The 13,901-nt window shown below is 40.8% G+C and overlaps 1 protein-coding gene across 5 annotated transcripts in view; it reads left to right on the top strand.

Annotated features, from left to right (window-relative positions):
- MPPED1 (metallophosphoesterase domain containing 1) overlaps positions 1-13,901 on the top strand; it is an 881,293-nt gene that overhangs the window by 802,991 nt on the left and 64,401 nt on the right. The window lies entirely within an intron of this gene.

Raw genomic sequence — 13,901 nt, 5'->3', positions numbered from 1 at the left:
TGCTGATATGGCTCCTCCAGTGTCTAAAGCTCTATTCTCTTTACAAGAGATATTGGAATCAGTTCTTTCATTTCTTGGAAATATTCTTGAAAACTCTGACCAAACTTTGGACGTCCAAATAGGCATCTTAAAGCATTTGGTAGAAGAAAAAAAGAAAAAAGATTCCTACGAAGTAGACAAAATCAATATGTTACATAAAACCAATTTTGAGCAACATGGTATATTAAAAGACCACAAAAAAATCCAGGAGAAAAAAACGCGTGACCTTGGTATTCAAACTGCAGACATCGAAATACAAGAAAACCATAAAATTGATAACCCGAATGACTCAGTGATATATTCTTTGAAAAAATTATTTAAAGAAAAACATCAACAGAAAATAAAACACTTTTCAATATTTACAAAAACTAATGGAACGAACAAGCTTGCTAATACAAACGCATCTGAAACACAGGAAACAAGAATAAATACCAGTAACGTATTGAGTGAAGGAAATGGAGAAACGCTAACCACCAAGAAGCAGGAAAACAACATAGTAGTTGGGAAAAAAAGGAGGAGAAAACCAGATCCAAAAACGGAAAAATCGTAAATTAAAATTTCAAAAACCTGTTATTTCATATAAATCTGAAGAAGAACAGTATGACGCCATAACAGAGTCCCAAAATGTTGAAAAATGTGTAACTAGTAAAAATCATGAAAATATGGCGTCTTACCTGGATCCGACAGTAAAAGAGTATATTCCTACCAGATATCTCAAGCAATCAGATCAAAGCAATAACAACTTTATAGAAGAAAACAATAGCTATTATAAAAAGGGGGAAGGGCCTCTCTCCAAAACTCTTCAAATTGAGGAACTCTTTCCTACCGACTCGGCCCCACTCAATAGAGGAAGGTTTATAAATTTACTACGTCACATCAGGCCTTTATACACAATGACTAGTAATGAAATCGATCTTGTGACCTTCCCTAAAAAAGAGAATAATAAATTGTCAATGGTAACTTTTTGGTCAACAGTCCTTCCAGGCATAATACTAAATGAGAAAGAGATACTACACAAACACGGATATGATGTAATGGAAATTGCAGAAATAAAGACTTATAATACCTCCAATGGGTATAATGCCCAATTAAGGGCTATCTCCAACTCTCAAGTCAATAAATACCAGCGAAACAATGGCATGACCGAAGATCGAGACATCATAAATCCAGGAACCCATTCTACAGGGCATGAAAATCTAAAACTTCTGGTGAATAAAGGTCATAGGGCAGTTTGGTACAAAGCTGACAAGGAATCTGAAGAGCACACTACTATTGAGTCTTGGGCTTGGGTCTCTGAGACTTTGAATAGCAACAAAAACTCTAACACCAAACAACATTCTGTTTAGCACGGGACTAAGAATTACATCTTGGAACATCGCTGGCAGAACTAAAAACAAACTGTCCATGGTCATGAGAAATCTCCCAGACATACTGCTTCTACAAGAAACATGGGAAACCGTATCTTTCACTCTTAAAGGGTATTATGTATATGAAAATTTAGCAATATCTACCAAGCGAGGACACGCTAAAGGTGGGTTGGCCATTCTGTTGAGGGAGGATCATCTGTGGGAACAGGAAATAATAGATACAAAATCTAACAATTTGCAGTGCATTCAAATTTTTGTAAAAAAACGTAGCACTGCTTCACCACAGGCAATCTTACTTTTTAATGTCTATGCTCCCCCTGGGAAAAAAAATGACATTATATTCTTGGATATAATGGAAAAGATTATGCACATAACGGAAAATTATGCATATTCATCTTTTTTAATTGCGGGCGATTTTAATAGTAAAATCTCCAACTCTGAAATTAATAGGTGGGCAAAATTATTTGCAGAAGAAGGTCAGGAAATTATATCCCCACAATTCCCTGAGGGTATATTAACTGACAAAAGAGGCAAATTGTTAATATCAGCGATAACCAATCTAAATGGACTAATATTGAATGGGACTATTGAGGGGGATATCCCAGCAAAGTACACTAGACGAGGCAATGGGACTGTATCCATTATAGATTACATCATAAGCAGCATGGATCTGCTTGACACTGCTTTGTTTTTGTCTAACCACTTTGGTCAAGAGAGTGATCATGCGCTTATGCAATTAACAACTGATTGGATACCTAAATCTTCCCAACCCAGCCACATCATATATCATGAAAGTACTGTCTTGATAAAAAGTGAACAGAGACGCATCTTCTGGAATTCCTCGACCCTGGATAAAATCATGACAAAGATTGATCATTCTAAGCTTCTAGAGCAGAGATTCTCTAAAAATCCAATAGAAAACTTTGAATTTATAATTAAGGATTTTAAAAAACTTATCCTAAGTATGATATCATTGGGTGCAAAAGGCAACAATAAAAAGAAGGGAGGAAAAAATGTATGTACCTCCAAAAATTCAGAAGTAAAGAAAAAATTAAATAAACTTATACGCGCCCAATATATGAATTTTTCACCTACTATAAAGAAGGAAATAAACAAATTGAAAAACCGACTGAGGCGCGAGAATCAAAAGAAAAAAAGAGCTTTAGAAGATCGAAACTGGGTCGATATTCAGATTGCTGCAAGTAAATACAATCAGCGTAAATATTGGTCCTTAATCGCAAAAATAACTGGTACAAAGAAAAAACTACAATCCATCCCGGTCCCTCCGAATGACTGGGAACTATACCTCTCAGATCTTTACAAAGTAAATTTTATAAAACCAAATGTAAGTAGCAAAGTCATGAATCATGAAAAAGATAAGAGTTCTCTATCACAAACTACAGCCATCTCGGTTGAACTCAACATACGTAAAGCAAGAACTACAGGAGCCTCTGGACCGGATCAGATTCCAATTAAGGCGTTACAAGTCGCACCGAAGGAATGGAGCAAGTTGTTATGCCCTCTTTTTAATCACATCTTTGAAAGCGGACAGGTGCCAAAATCTTGGCAGGGAAGCATTATTATCCCAATTTATAAGAAGGGAAGCAGAATCCAAGCTGGAAACTACCGACAGATCGCACTCATGGATGCTGTGGGTAAAGTGTTTGCAGCAGAGGTACTAGACCGCCTGAAAGAATGGGCTTTTTCGTCGGGTCTGATACCCATGTGTCAAGCAGGCTTTAGGCCTAAGCACTCGGTAATAGATAATATAGCAGTTATTCAGGTGATCTTCGATAAATATATTACTCAAAAAGCCCAGGTGGTTTATGCCGCATTCATTGATTATTCAACGGCATTCGATCGGGTTGATCGACCAACCTTATGGAAAAAATTAAGGAGGCTTGGAATCCAAGAACAACTGCTACAAGTAATAATAAGCCTCCATACCAATACCTGGTGTCAAGTCCAGATGGGGGGAGAAAAAGGACTCACAAAAAGAATCCAAACAGAGAACGGATTAAAACAAGGGTGCCTTTTAGCCCCGCTCCTATTCTCCCTCTACTTAAGTGACCTGCCTCACCAATTACAAGTTGGCTCTAATTTACCGCCGAAGATAGCCCAGCAAAGCATAATTTCATTACTCTATGCTGACGACATAGTACTACTAGATCTAACCCCTTTTGGACTGCAAGCATCATTGGACATTCTGTATCAATATTCAAAGGAAAATTATCTAGTACCAAATATACAGAAAACTAAAGTGATAGCTTTTTCGGGAAGAAAACAAAGTGCCAAGTATACCTGGAAGATTGGTGGAGATAAAATAGAAGAGGTAGATAATTATCCATATCTTGGAAGGATTCTCTCCAAAAACTTGACAAACTCAATACAGGTATCAAACTTACAAAGGAAAACTGACATACATGCTTCGGCTCTCTTGAGACTTTACAGTGCAACAGGGAATAGACATTTCTCTGCACTGTTAGGCACATACAGAGTAAAAATACCACCTGTATTATCTTATGCGACGGAGTATATCCCCATAAAGCAATGGGTTTTCATGGATCGAAAAGAGGGGAAAATCTTAAGAAGGATCATGAAAGTTTCTGATGCTGTACCTGTTCAGGCACTGAGACTAGAACTATCAATTACAAGCTCTTATGCCATAGCTATTGCCAATGTAATCAGGTGGGCCTACAACCTGTTACACGCGAAGGAGAACACTCTAAGGTCAGTGTTGCAAAAAGAGTCTTTTGGGGTAGAGTCTAAAAAGCAAATCTTTTTGGAAAATTTGGCTGTAGCATTTCAGATGGCACAAATTAATGTAGAAATGTTGCTTACTTGGTCGCCGACCCAACTAAAATTGTTCTTAAAAATTTTTACTCCTAAACTGAGCTATGAATTGGACTGTTTACACTGCAACAAATTAACTACCTATAAGCCGTTTGTGGATGTACTTGAATACAAGCAAAGTCGGCCTTATATTGGGTTTACCTTGACACACGGTGTAAGGAGAGCGATTAGTATGTACCGATTGGGCATCTTACCAGTATTGGCATATACCTCAAGATGGTCTCCAGGAGGATCTCCTTCATGCACACTGTGTGCAGGGGGTGACCAAACTATAGAGCATTTATTACTCGTGTGTCCTAATCATAAAGTAACCTTAGCTCGTATAAGATACCTTGATCCTATATTCCGCTCCTGTAAAATCATTAAGGGGAGAGAACATTTAGTTATGTGTAGTCAACCTTTGAATGAATTTGTTTGCTACAATTTGTACACATTTTTAAAACTATTTTTATCCTTGTATTAATACTGCTGCATTTTTATACATGTAAAATGTAAATAATTTCTTTTGTGGTCCTCTGTTGAGTACCAATACAAAAAAAATAAACTTTGACTTTGAAACTTTGCTACCAATATATATCGTAGGGCATGGGCATTGTAGTAAATATACTACATATTCACTTTTACAATTTATAGCACTCCTGACTGTAACTGTGTTATTAAAAGATGTTTTAAAATTTGTACGATTCATTCCATGTTGGCAAGCTTTACACTTAAAACATCTTTTAAAACCAAGTTTCGGTTTCAGCCAGTCGGTGTTGCTTTTCTTTTTTTCTGTGAACTCACTTTTTACAACAAGATCTTTAAGAGATTTAGATTTTCTGTATGTAATTTCGGGATTCCTTTTCACCTTCGAACCTAACACTGGATCGTTCCTTATTAGATACCAGTGTTTTCTCAGAATAGATCCTATTTCTTTATGTTTGGTATTGAAAGTGGTTATGAATCTCGAAGTAACTTGATCTTTCTGTAGTTTACCTAAATTCTTTTGTTTCTGACTTCTAGAAGGTTCAAATAGTATATTCTGTCTTACCAACCTTCTTGCCTTGCTGGATGCTCCCTTTAGGATAGTGTCCTTATACCCTCTTTGAATAAACCTCTGGGTCATTTCAATCTCAATCTTATCATATTCCTCATCACTGCTGCAAGTGCGCCTGGCTCTATAGTATTCCCCGAACAGAATACTTCTTATAAGAGCTGTTGGATGGGCGCTTTCAACGTGTAAGATTGAGTCTCCTGCAGTTGTTTTTCGGAACACTGTAGTTTCTAGTCTACTATCTATGGGAGTAATCCTAATATCGAGGAAATCAATTGTTTTCTTGCTCGAATGTCCTACGAATTCCAAATTCAGTGAATTCTGGTTCAAGTCCTCAATGAATAGGTCGATTGATGTCTCCGTGCCCTGCCACAGCACGTAGACATCATCGATATATCTGACCCATAATAGAACACGTTCCGTCCAGTGATCGAGGGGACCCCCTCTGAGCACCTGTTCCTCCCACCAGCCGAGATGTAAATTGGCATAACTGGGGGCAAAACAGGTGCCCATCGCGGTCCCCCGTTCCTGGAGGTAAAGGTCGTTACCAAAGAGAAAAATGTTTTTGGTTAAACACCACTCCATGATTTCAAGAATCATTCTATTCTGGGAAGCAAGGCGTGCTGGTCTCCTATTGAGGTAGTGCTCACATGCCCTTAAACCATCTACATGCCTTATGCTGGTGTACAAGGTTGAAATGTCTAACGTTAAAAGAACCATAGTTTCAGGATCCCAACATATATCATATATGCATTTAAAAAAATCAGTTGAATCCCTTAAATATGAAGGGAGCGATCTAACAATAGGGTTAAAAAAATAATCCATATAACGCGATGCATTCTCAAAAAGGCTACTACAAGATGAAAGGATGGGCCTCCCTGGTGGACTAGTGGGGTTTTTGTGTATTTTTGGTAACATATAGAAGGCTGGAACCACAGGATTATCTTGTTTGATGAACTTGTGCTCATCCCAACTAAGCAGTCCATTTTCTTTCCAATGGTCCAGTCTTCCAAGAAATTCCACAGTCACATTCTCATATTCCTTGGGGCTTATTTTCCTGTAGCAACTGCAATCCTGCAATTGACTCAGTGCCTCTTTCTTATATTGCTCTCTGCCCCAAAGAACCATGTTGCCTCCTTTATCAGAAGGTTTTACTAAGAGTCCATCTTCCATCTGTAATTTGTCTTGTGAAAAAGTGCTTTTTTAGGATTCATTTTATATTTCCTTTGATTTTCCTGAAAATACAAATTTTTTAGGTCTCTAGTTATATTTTCCCCAAACAGGTCTATATTGTCTTTTATAGTCTGTGGGAGAAACTTTGAAGGAGCCCTAAACGGGGTATGATCGCTCGCTTGTAGATTCTTCTCTTGTTCAATATTGTCATCCTTCTCCAATTGAGAGGTATCATCCAATAATGTTATCATGTCTGTTATGGCCGGTATATCATTGACACTTAAGAAGGTAATAGGGGTATCTGACACAGTCTCAACTTCAGACTCCTGGATGTTTTTCAGTCCGGCATGTAATTTTGTCAATTTTAATTTCCTAATGTAACGATAGAGGTCCATCCTACTGTTTGGATAGTTAAAATCATTTGTATCACAGTAAGAGAGGCCTAACTTCAAGATTGTCTCGTCATCTTTAGTCAACGTCACGGAACTCAAATTGATAATTGTAGTGTCCTTATCAGTTGCTTTCATTACTTCTTGGTGTTCGAGCGCAAGGATCTTTTTGTTTGCCATCCTTGTGCTCCTCCAGGGGGCGTGGTTTGAATTCCGCCGGGCATGGCCGCTTGAGTCCCGAGCTCCAGGGCCGATCTCCCGTACTTATCCTGACTCCGACCTCCCCCGGCGGCGCCGACGACCCAGCGTGGTGCCTAGGGATAGCGGCACATGCACACGGGGAGAGGTTCGCGGAAGCTGAGAGCCCGAAGATAGGAGGGACGCCGCTGGTGCCGACCGGCCATCTTGCCTGTGGCCTATTGCTGTTGCCTGATCCCCGGCCTCAATTAACGAGGTGCGGCTGGGAGGCCGGAACTGCCGCGACTGGACGGAGGCCCGCGCCTGCATGAAAACGGCACCCTGGCGGCTGAGGACACGGGCGCCCTGCATTGACGCCCGCGACCAACGATGGCGGCTTAATAGCGGCTGGTGGCGCTAAGCGGTGGGGCCCGGTGAGCTGTACCACGGCCCCATCGCGCTCGAGCCGCGGCGCGGCACGATCAACGGAGGAGACGGCACCTGGAGCGGTCCTGGTGTGCGCTGCACAGGGTGAGGAGCGGCGATATCTGGGGGCCTGACCGGGTGTGCTGTTGGAGGCGTGGTGCGGCCTGGGAGCTGGGCGCGAAGCCTGGCTTGGTAGCTGAGGAGCCCGAGGCGGTGTGTGGTGCCCGGCCTGTTGGGGGGCCTTGCCGGCGGGCCGCTGATCGGGCGGCTGGTGCGCTCTCAGGCTGGACGAGACTTGGCCGAGGGTGCCCCGTTCTCTACCCAGTGGTGACAACGACGGAGGTGCCTTAGCCCCTTCGCCGCGTGACTCTGGCCACTGGGCAGCTTCTGGAGGTCTCTTGGTGGCACGGCTGGCCCGGGGGTGCCCCCACGACTTGCTGCCGACTGGGGTGAGAGACTTGAGGTCGCACCGAGCCTCCCCCAATGTGGAGATACCCAGCCGGCTTACCTCATACTGTAGTGTAGTTCCTATTTTCCCAATAGGCTCTGCGCATTGGAATAATATATTCAGCAGTGTAGACGTAGGACTGAGGTCGACTAGGTCTCTACTGACTATATTAGACTTAAGGTTTGCCAGCTAGCTCAGAGGTCACTAGAAACTTTCTCGAATAAACGAGGAGGAGTTTAACCTTCCTGGATAGACAAGAAGGGATTAGCTTCTGACAACCATAAAACATGACAACTTTGCTCTCCCTGAATAAGAGTGTATCTCTAGAGTCGTGTGAAAACAAAAGACAGCTATTTCACTCAGTCAAATGTGCGTACTTAGTTTCACCAGAATGCACAGAAAAGAGAGACGGGCAATTTCAATAAAAGGTATAATTTATTGAGCAGTCTTCTTCCTCATACAAGAGAAATGAATTGCCACAATTGCAATACTCATAGTAAAGTAAAGTGCGTACAGTAAAAGGAGTATTATGACATAATACTGTAAAAGCATTGATATGGTTTCTTAGCCATATGATACTTTAAAATAGATAAAATATATACATACATATATACATTGACTAATCGTACTCAACTGGTGCTTCTAAATACGCCTACCCCGGTGTACCTGACCTAAGCCTAATACTTGGGAAGGAGTAAGTAAGTAGCAGTTTAAGTTAAGTTTGTTTTGCCAAGAATTTGACTCAAGAATTCTCTTTAAGGGTTTAGTCAGCTCCGTACCTGAGTAATAGAAAGCAGGAGGTCTTGTATCTCTCTCTCAGGACTCGATATCCCAGTAACCCGCGAAGGTATCTGGAAACACCGGAGCTGGATTTCTCGGCAGGAGAAAAGACAGCGTCTCTCTCAGTGCGTCAAAGAGGAGGGGCAGCGTCCGTGGGCTCTCGCATCAGCTGGGCTCTCGGGCAAGTAGATAGCTGCTCTGCTCCAAAACCACCACCGTGTCTTGCTTAAGGCAACATTGGTATATTTATACCTGAAAGGGGCCTGGGTTTGACGTAAGGTTGGACATAAGACGTCAATAAAGATGTCACTAAGAACTGGCCGTTCTTACAGTGCTTTACAGGAGTTCTAGGACGAAATCAAAACAAAAGCAAGGGGGATTTCCCAGGTTGCTGGAGGCTTGGTTTTGTTTAGAGAACTTGGTGTGCTTTCTAGGGGGCCGGGGAAGTAGCCTTGCTTAATGTGACAACATGTGCTACGACTGAATTATGGATATGATTACTATGCCGTTGTATGGATATTATTGATTATAACCGGACAAGGGCATAAAATAGAAATATCGATTCAGGTTCCTAGATAAAAACACTACACCCAATCTACGAATTAATGTCCATCATTACTAAAACTTAAGCAATAGTAAACATTTTAAAAGGTGCATGTGTATACCAACCCACCCCAAAATACATTTTTGCATTTGAAATGGTGTATGCGAAATACATGAAAATGATTATAGGTACTGTACGCTTTTCAAGCAGTGTAATCATTCATTAAAAAAGGATGCATATACATATCAGCTGAATGATAATGCGAAAAATACACCTGAAATGGCTCTTAATACAGAAAAGAAGTGCGAGACCATTCCATCACATATAAATACAGTTATTTGTAAATATGCTAGAGGCTGAGGTAATATATTGTCTCTAGAGTTACTAAAAATAGAAGCTCTGTTCTCTAAGAATAGTTCTACTTTAAGCAGAGTACAAGTGCCAAAAAAAGGTAAATATTTTGGAAGGGAAGAGAAGAAAAAAAATGTTGCTTTCAGGGCAAAAATAGTTCCAAATATTTTCAGTAGCTTTTTGTTTATCAAAGCTGAAGGCCGAATTCAGAGTTCATGGAACGCTGTGTGCTTGTTTGCTTAAAAGTTATTCTTTCGGTTCAGGGGAGAACATCATTTCAGACAGACTCGCAAAAAAGTTGTCTACCGCTTCAGGTGAAAATTCAACCAAGTTTGAAAATACCGCAACTGTGCAGTCTTGAGCATGATTGCTATCATCGATGACAGGATCAGCAATGCTCACAGAAGGTCGTACCTGGGTGATGCTGCTCTCATCTCGTACTTCACTACCACCTAATCGTAGTGTAGAAGTCTCAACGAATGCCGTCATCAGGATGGGTAACTGCTGGGGACAACACGATGCATGAGCCGTTACAGGACTTAGCAAAGTGTCTGTATCCAATTCTACTGCCGATGGTAGTGTAAGACAGACGTCCAACACGCATTCTTCTCCGCACAGCATACATCGAAGCACAGGTAAGATACAATTCTGCCAGATGGGTCTAAATGAAAGAAACCAGGTCATATTCAGATCTCTTAGCCGGGCTAATCCAAGGACTTTAGTTATGCGGTCCCGATAGCGTATAGCTAGGATCGTTTCTTCCATTGTTGCTGGAGTCTTGTCTGTGACTTGGCTTGCCATATCGAAGCAGAAGTATCAAGAATAAAATGCCTGCTACGAGTCCCAACAGAAGTGGTAGGCCGCCAAAGACAGAATGGACAAAATTAGGAAAAATGGCCAGAACTGTTTTGAAGGGTGTTAACAGTCTCGAAAAAATTGTCTTAAATACATGTGTGATACCACTGGTATCAGACATATTTAGAATTTGGCTTAGCATTTCTGCGAAATGCAGGGGGCAATTTGTTGATAAAAGTGTATGTATCTCTGCCGTTGTCCTTGCAACTTGCAGGTCATACGTTTCTTTTGATGACGTCAAGGGCACAGTTGTCTGTAAAAGAACAGACTTCATTCTGCTTAAAGTATCAATTCGAATAGAAGAGATATTCGAAAAGGGCCACATTTTTGCCTCCCTGTCTGAAGTGCTGTTTGGATACAATACTTGCATACAGCAAGTGACCATGGAACTAACGTTCACTAGATACGTTTTTCCTGGCACCATGCCACAACATCTGTGGTCCACTATTAGAATATAGCTCCCGTTAGAAAGCCGTCTAAAGAATGGCTCTATTCGTGTTGCAGTTGTGCCATGCTGGTGACATGAAAGGTTATTTGAAGTCCCCTCACAGGCCCCATGCAGGTTAATACCTTCACACAGAAGTATACCACTTAGTGATCTTTTATAATTATTACCACTAAGAAATACATTCTGTTCCTTTTCACTATAACATGTGTGTGTGTAAGGTAATTTCCATGATGACTTAATGTACCCTTTACCCAACCTTTCATACTGGCCTGCTGGTATATACTCTTGGTAGTATTTAAATTGGAAAGTAGTTATCGGAATAGTTATGATTCCGTGTATTATCCATTCAATGACAGGTCGTTCTGACATTGTTAATGGTAATCTCTCAAGTTTTTCAATGCTCAGAATTGTATATTCCGCTCCCTTTTGTGCCAAGCTGATTTGTGTATCAGTAAGGTTAAAGATAGAGAATAATGACGTTGTGTTGATTAAACGCCAGGGCACTTAGCCTAAACGCAGATTTTGCAACGTCCAGCCGAGCTGTACAATAGAACGTAATTGGGACTGACCGTGTTGTGACATTAGTAAGTCCTGCTCTATTATATCTATAGCAGATTATACAATACTGTCCAGTGAATATATTCTGGAAGACAGAGTCATTAACCCATTGTCCACAACAGAAAGTGATTTTTCCAAATTAATACGGTCAATTTCCCATATTTTCTCTGCTGTTTCAATTTGCGTTTCTTTCCAAGCTTCGTTGTAAGCTGCGTATATACTGGCCGCTATGAAACGTTTTTGACGCTGTTTGCGTGGTCCCATTATGAAATCACGCAAGTCAGCACCGTCTTTAAGTAAAGTCAAGTGTTGCCTAATTTCTGCCAGTGTGGATTTCTGTAGCCATTCAAGGCAGAGTTTCCCTACACTGTATGTTGTGACTATCCCTGGATGTTGTCTCTGGGAGTATCTAGGGTCTGGCCTGGTCAATTTGAACCCCTGTATTTTGTTCAGGAATCTATCTTGACAGTTATTTGTGTCTGTGGGCCAGATCAACCATTTTTTCCAATCAGGATGTGTTCTGTTTTGGTTAAAAATATGGGATACGTCTATCTCAACATCTGTAGTGCTATTACTGTCAGGTGTTGGCTTTGGAATAGACGGTTTGTTTAAGTCTTTAATTTTGGCTAGGCCAAGACAGGTTGTCTGTTGAATGGTGTCATTCAAGAATATAATTTGTTATGGGATCATGCAGGCTCTAAATAATGATTCTCTACCTTGGACCTGCCAATCTTTGGTAACCCAGATTGTCACTTGTGTTAAACCCTGAGAAGTATGGGAATTTCTCGTAAAATGTTTTGAACTGCCTTTTGGTGGAGTTGCACAATGTTCCCATTGATTATAATTAAAAACATTTCTCGGTTGAGCGGATTTATGCAAATAATGATGTGCAAAGTGGTTGTAGCAGTACATTTCTTCATAATTAGATGAACCCTGTAAGTGATCATGTTCTGTAAATTTTGCTGACATAACTAAATCTGACATCATATCATTAATACTTTCAAAGTCCCAATCATCAGAGAATGTGCTCGGTTTTACAAAGTCACTTAATGAAACCTTAAATTGGTGTGGAAACTTCAAGAGCTCGACCGGGCCATAAATTTCATAATCTGTTTAGTCCCAAGCTACCCCACCGGGTATTGGATTGGCTGTGACATAACTGATGAAAGTTCTCTTTTCTCGATGTGAGATGATTTGTGTGGCTTTAGGACCAAGTTGATGTTCTGACTTGCTGTGTCCATTGTACTGTATTTTCCCTCAATTAATTTTCCCAGACAAAGTACCATGATGAGCCAAAGCAGGAGGAAAAGTACACCTAACACAATCCAAAATTCAATCCATGGAGAAATCAGATAGGTTTCTTTGAGTTGATGAAAGAGTTCAATTACTTTGTCTTTAAAAGTTTTTGTTGTTGGCTGTTCTTCAGGTTCGCTCGAATCCTCAGAAAAGTCATCGAAATTGATGAAGTAGCCAGATGCAGTTCTGTCAATTGTTGGAATCTCTTCCGGATTATCATTTGCTTTTGGAATTTTCTTTTGTTTCATTAGCATAGTCTGTGGCTACATCGTTGTAGACAGGTGTTTCTTGATGAACTGTTTCAATTTGGGCTTTAAGAGGCATAATTTCCATGGCTTTGTTGCATAGTCCTTTATTTACTGCAGGTTTATCAAATGTGATTAGTCTCTCAGTTTGAACCTCTTGTATTGTAGCAAACTTTGGTGTTCTGCTATTTCTTGGGAGTCCACTTGGCCTACTACTTATTATTGGCCACATGATTGTGGTTTTACCAGGTCGATGGATACAACTCGGTTCTCCTTTTTACCAGCAAGGGGCGGTAGTACAACTGATCTTGTTCCGTTGACAGCTAAGACAGGTACTGCTTTTCTGTAAGAAGGCCCAAATTCCTTCTTCACCGCTATTTTCTCTCTGACCAGATCCCCAATCTTTGGAATCCAGACAGGCCTTGCTGGGACAGGTGGTTTCTCTTCAGTGGCTGTTGGCTGCTGTTTTAACTTTATGTATCTCAGGTCTTCTCTTGTTTCATTTAAGTCCTGTAAAATAGCCAAACGATCTTTGATATCAAAGCATTTTTCTTCTACCACTGAAGTCTGACTATCTAAGTCCTGAATATGCATTCTAGTACCGAACAATAGTTCGTACGGACTGAAACCTTTTAGAGAATTTCTTGACAGATTGTTAAGACTACATTGGACACATGTTAAATGTTGGACCCACCCATCACCCGAACCTAATACCCTTGCCGTTATAGATTGCTTTATGTCTCGGTTTTTTCTTTCCACAATCCCGTTTCCCTCAGGATGGAAGGGACAAGAGTACCGCAATGCAATGCCCATGCTGGTCATGGCCTCCTTATAAGCTCGAGAGCTAAAAGCAGGACCCTGGTCAGAATGTAGCATGCCAATTGCGTATGTGCCGATATAGACTCGCAAATCTTTTATA

This window comes from Lissotriton helveticus, chromosome 1_1 (genome assembly GCF_964261635.1).
Source record: "Lissotriton helveticus chromosome 1_1, aLisHel1.1, whole genome shotgun sequence".
Taxonomy (NCBI): Eukaryota; Metazoa; Chordata; class Amphibia; order Caudata; family Salamandridae; genus Lissotriton; species Lissotriton helveticus.
Note: the sequence above shows the minus strand (reverse complement) of the source record. Positions and strands in the feature narration are given on the sequence as shown.